The sequence below is a fragment of the Tamandua tetradactyla genome, chromosome 20 (genome assembly GCF_023851605.1).
Source record: "Tamandua tetradactyla isolate mTamTet1 chromosome 20, mTamTet1.pri, whole genome shotgun sequence".
NCBI lineage: Eukaryota > Metazoa > Chordata > Mammalia > Pilosa > Myrmecophagidae > Tamandua > Tamandua tetradactyla.
The window spans coordinates 10,530,951-10,536,241 of record NC_135346.1 but is presented as its reverse complement, the minus strand read 5'-3'; the positions used below and the strand labels follow the sequence as shown (position 1 = coordinate 10,536,241).

General features: G+C 54.9%; 1 long non-coding RNA gene across 1 annotated transcript; it reads right to left on the bottom strand.

The window, feature by feature from the left end:
* Positions 1-1,722: 1,722 nt before the first annotated feature.
* LOC143664916 (uncharacterized) lies at positions 1,723-5,043 on the bottom strand. The gene is made up of 3 exons (XR_013166674.1): positions 4,761-5,043; positions 3,684-3,908; positions 1,723-3,603 (listed from the first exon to the last, which is right to left on the bottom strand). It is a non-coding gene; the product is annotated as an uncharacterized LOC143664916 (long non-coding RNA).
* Positions 5,044-5,291: the final 248 nt, after the last annotated feature.

The window sequence follows — 5,291 nt, the reverse complement described above, 5'->3', positions numbered from 1 at the left end:
AGCGAGTGGTTCCCCCTCCCCGCCCCCGCCTCTGAGGTGTTTTATGATGTGTCGCATTTCCCTCCTGGCTCTGAGACTGCCCTTCCAAAGCATTGCTTCTGTTTTCAAGGGGTTGGGCACATGGGCAATGTCTTTGGCACTGATTTCTTGGTTCACTGTAATGAGCTCTGAAACAGGGACGCAAACCTCCAGCTTCCAGGGGACACACCCCCCTCTCTTTGGAAATTCTCTTCTTCCCTGGCCCCTGGCCCCTCCTTAAACTCCTCTTTCTACCACCTCCCAAAGGATCTGCATCTGCTCCCTCCCCTCCCTCTGTTCCACCCCCCTGGGCTCACATGAGCCATCCTGAAGGTCCTCATGTCCACCTCCAGCCCTGGCCTCCCCCCACAGCCTCAGTTCCATGAGGTCCTCAAATGGCTGCCAGGGAAGAAGTCTGGGGCAGACGCCCAGAGGTCCGAAGGTCAGGAAGGGACAGGCGAGGCAGCAGTGACCCTGCAGCCATGACCTCATTTCTCTCATGATCCTCCCATGACCTGTTTCTCCCTCTTCAGCACCCCAGAACTCTCTGAACCAAGCAAGGGCTCTGGAACTACTTACTCCTTAAAATATATTTTCCCTCATTGCAATATAATGCCTGTTCATTGAAGAAAATTCCGAAAATACAGAAAAATTCAAAGAAGAAAAAACTCATAATCCCATCACTCAGAAATAACCACTATTAACCTTTCTTCCATGTCCCCCATGAATATTCAAATGCTTTTAAACATAATTGGGATCAGACTGAAGTTATTGTTTTATACCTGCATTTTCCAATTAGCCGGGTGCCACAGACGTCTCTCTACATCACTGTGCAATCTTCTGCACCATCATTTTTATGGGCAGCAGAGCATACAGACACCATCTCATAGATACACAAAATGTATTCAACCTTGTCATTGGGCTTTTCACTTGTTACAACTTGGTACTATTATAATAAATCATATTGCAATGACTAAACTTGCAAACAAATGATTCCTGATTTTTCTCCCCTTTCTATCAGTTCCTAAGCAAATCCACCAGGCGTAGTCAAAGGATAAGAATTTGTTGAGGTTTGTGCCATACCTTGCCAAATGGCCCTTCAAAAAGGGTTTTTTCAGACCCTCAGACATCCACCCGTTCTCATACCTCTGTTCTGCTTTTCTGGTTTGAGGTCCCCCCACCTGGCAGGTGGAGCTGAACTGCCCGGAGGGACATGGGGGAAAGGGGACTGGACTCTGAGTGGACAGATACAGGGATGGGGGTGCTCGGGAGAGTGAGGTGAGGTTTGTGAAATGCTGGTCCTCTTTCCTGTCACTGGCATCAGCGCCCCTCTGACTTGCCCAAGGGACGGGACCCCACCCCAGCCTCTGAGGAAGTTGGCAGTGGCAAGTGGTGGCATCGCCTCACCTGCACAGGCAGCTGGGCAGAGAAAGGAGGTGCATCTGCTCTCACGAATGGCTTGTTCCTGTCTCTTGCTTATTTGCCTCTTTCTCATTGGTTAGGGTTATTTGTAAACCCTTTGTCTCCTGTGGCATAAATATTTTTTGAAGTTATCTATTTATCTCTAAGATTTTTAAATGGTGGTTTTTAACATGCAGATATTTTAAATCTGCATGTAGCCAGATCTTCAAATCTACCAGTCTTTTCCTTGACGGTTTCTGTCTCCTTTGTTGTGTTTAAAAAAGAACTTACCCAGCCCGCAGATTCATATTTATTCATCTATATTTTTTTCGAGTTTGTTTCATTTTCAAAGAGTTAAAAGTGAGGTTCTTTTCCCACGAACCTGAGCTTGTGTAAGTGGAAGGCATGCACAGGTGTCCCCTCAGGGACCTGGAGCTGTTGGTGGCTTAACCAGCCAGAACTCCAGCTCCGTACACTTAGGACACTTCCAAGGACTTCATCTTTGTCTTTCCATGGCTCTGGGAAGATCCAAGGGCCCTCCAGTTGTTTAATTGCCCAACTATCACTTCTGCTGCCACCACCGTGCCAGCAGGATGGACGCCACGTACAGAAACTTCTCCCTCTCACTGCTGGCTTTGGAATCAAAGACTCGAGAAGACATGCCTCACTGGCACAGTCCAAGCTAGTGGCCCATCTCTGGCTGTAAGGGAGGCCGGGAAAGAGAATTCTGGATTCTACTTCAGGAATCCAGAAGTATACTTATAACTCCACTTATAATGTGGAAAACCAGCAAAACATAGAAGAGTGATCAAACATTTTGATGAGCTACAAATGACAGAGGGTCCGCCGCAGTTCAAGAGGCCGGGCTGAGATGTCCTGTGTGCAGGAGGCCCTGAGCTTAAGAGGCCAGGCTCATTCTAGGCTGGCTCTCAGGGCCAAAAGCAGACTGGATACAAAGTGGACACTGGGCTTCACAGGCCTGGTGTGTGGCCACTCAACTGTGATGATGAAGAGGCAGCAGAGTCGTGGCTAGTTAGTCCCGATACCCAGAAGCCTCTAGACAATCCCGTCTTTGTACCGATGTACACAGAGAGGAGCAGAGGCTTGCCTAGGATTACACAGCATGACAGACTCAGAGCAGGGCTGGGAGTGGTGTCCTCTTCCCCACTTTGATGTCTGGTGAACTCGTAACGCAAGATTAAGGGCCCAACCCCAAAAAGTCTTCCTCCTGGAAGCCTCCCCTGGACCAGGCTAGACTAACCCCTCTGTCATCACACCACACTTAGCTGTTGTTACTGCTACTTCCTATTTGTCTCTTTCCCCACTTAGTGCCCAGCATGGGGCACATATGAGTGAGCATTCTCTGACTGAGTGAATGAACGAGTGAATGGGAGTCAGGAGGCTAGAACTCCAATGTGATCTGAAATAGTTGCTCCCCTCTCTGGGCTTCAGTCTCCTACTCTCTTGAATGGGGTAATGTTCTTGCACTCTCTGGGTCAGACCTTGTGCCAGGACTGAGGTCAGATGGTCAGCACCTGGCTGCTGCCCCCTCAGGGTTGCTGGTCTCAAGGAGACATGGGCGTGATCAACGCTGCCCGCCGCCATGGCTGGCCTAGCTGATAAAGAGTATGTCCAAGGCTCCGGGCTCCCTCCTGCCGGGTCCCAGCAGTCACACCCAGCCAGCCGGAGGTCCTGGCCCATGCAGGGTCCACAGATGGAGACCCACAGATGGGGAAGGAGGCCTTGGGAACCTGGGACGGGAAGGAACAAGTTCCCTCACCCTGCAGAGAGAATGGGCTTAGAGAGAGGAACCCTGGCTATGTCCCCACAGCCAGGCCCAGGGCCCTCCTGTCCCCATCCCTCTAGTGGATGCCAAGCCAGGTTGAGAGGGAAACAGGAAAACAGTTAAACTGCAGCCAGTTGAGGCTCCAGCACAGGTTTTCGGATTAGAATATTCACAAGTAGCAGAGACATCTGTAGGAAGACTATTCGGATATGACATCCTGCTGGAGGCCAGGCTAAATGCGTCCCATGACATCACTCTGGAGAGGAGGCTGCCAGGAGCAGTGTGAGGGCCTGAGCCCTCCCGCAGCTGCGTGCTGCAGGGCAGCACTGGACCTGGGCCTTCTTGCCAGAAGCCTGGGCTCCCCATTCTGAAAAGAGATGCTCTGTCCATCCCGTGATCTATAAAGAAATAATACATCTTAGTTCCTTAGGCTCCAGGATCAGGGAAAATCTCTGTCTGCCCACCTCCCTACGCCAACCTGGGAGACTGCCCTCTGGTTCTCCTTCTGAGCATTAGCAGTCCAGGTCTGCAGTGGAGGCGGGACGGATCCTGACAGCCAAGTCATCTGCTGGGGGAGGGGGTGATGCTGGATGCCACACAGCCTCTGGGACACCCTCCTGGAGAAGCATGAGAGGCTCCAGCAAGGTCCTTGCCAGGCTGTGCCCGAGTTCAAGCGGAAACAGCTCTCCCAGGGGTCGAGATCCTGCGGATGAGAGCCCTTCTGTAAGCACTGGACGTGACTCAGAGGCACACATCCACCCACCTGCCCCCACAAGGTGCACATAGACCTGGGCACACATGCCATGCACTCAGCAAACTAGGCACGGGCCTCCCCACAAACCTGCACCTCAGCTGCTGAACTGTGAGGGCACGAGCACACAGGGCAGCCTGTCTCTGGTTTGTATGAAGGGAAGTCAGGCTCTTCCCCCTCTGCTACCTGCCCTCTGGGCCTCTGACTTCAGCCCGTGCTGGACCTGGGAGGGCTGCGCTTCTGCAGGGTTGGGCTGCCTGGGCGCTGTCCTCGGTGCTGGAGGCCTGGTTGGCAATGTATGACTGATGAGAACCAGCAAAGGCTGGGAGGAAGTGACCTTGAAATCCAAGTGTAGGTGTCCACCAGGGGACACTAGCATGCCTGCTCTCTCCTTTTTTTTTTTTTTTTTTTTCCTAGAAGAAGGTACAACTGAGCTTCCTCCTTTCAAACCCAGTCTCTGCAACAGAAGATGTCCAGCCTCTCAGCCCATCAGGGTGGCCTCTTGAGACCTCTTGTGCTATAAATGGTTGTGTGTGAAGTGCATGGCTTCTTGTGTCCTCATGAGACATCTGTGATTCCATGTAGCTTCCCGGGACCTCATGCGACTCCTGGGGCTGCTGAGACTTCATGTGACCACATGTGGCAACCTGTGACCACACGGAGCCTGTGACCTTGTGTGGCCTGAAACCTGATCTTCCCAGAAGGGAGCTGCGAGGCCTGGGGTCCCCAGTGGATCTGGGTACGAACTCGCCTAACTGTCCCCCTGTCAGAGCCTAGATAGCCCCTCGCAAACCCTCTCCTTACCGGCTTGGAGACTTGGCACCCGGGGGCTCCCTCGTGCCTACAGACCCGGGTCCTAGGGGGGCGTTCGGGTGCCTCCTAGGACAAGTGGCCGCGACCCGCTGCCACCCGAGACGGCCCAGTCACAAGGCCCAGGCCGCGGGTCGCGCGGTGGTTGGCTGTGTCGCGGCGGGGCGGTCGCGGGGTCACTCGCCCCAACTCGTCACCCGTGCGCCCTCCCTCCGCCCGTTTCCCCAGAACGCCGGGTTCCGACGTTGGGGGCGAGGGCGCGGAGGGCTGCGGGGCGCCGCGCCTCGACCCCTCCCCCGCGGGCTCGGCAGTTCCGCCGCGGCGCTCGGGGCTGGGGGCGCGGGGCCGGCCGGGCTGCGGGGGGGGGCGCTCCTGCGCCGAGCGCGCGCCTCGCCCTCCCCCTCCCGCCCGGACGCCGCAGCGGCGGGGGAGGGGGGCGCTGCGGAGCCGGCGGGCGGGGGCTAAAAATACCCGGCGGCGGCGGCGGCGCGGCGGCTGCTGGGCTGCGGGGCCGCGGGGCGCGGG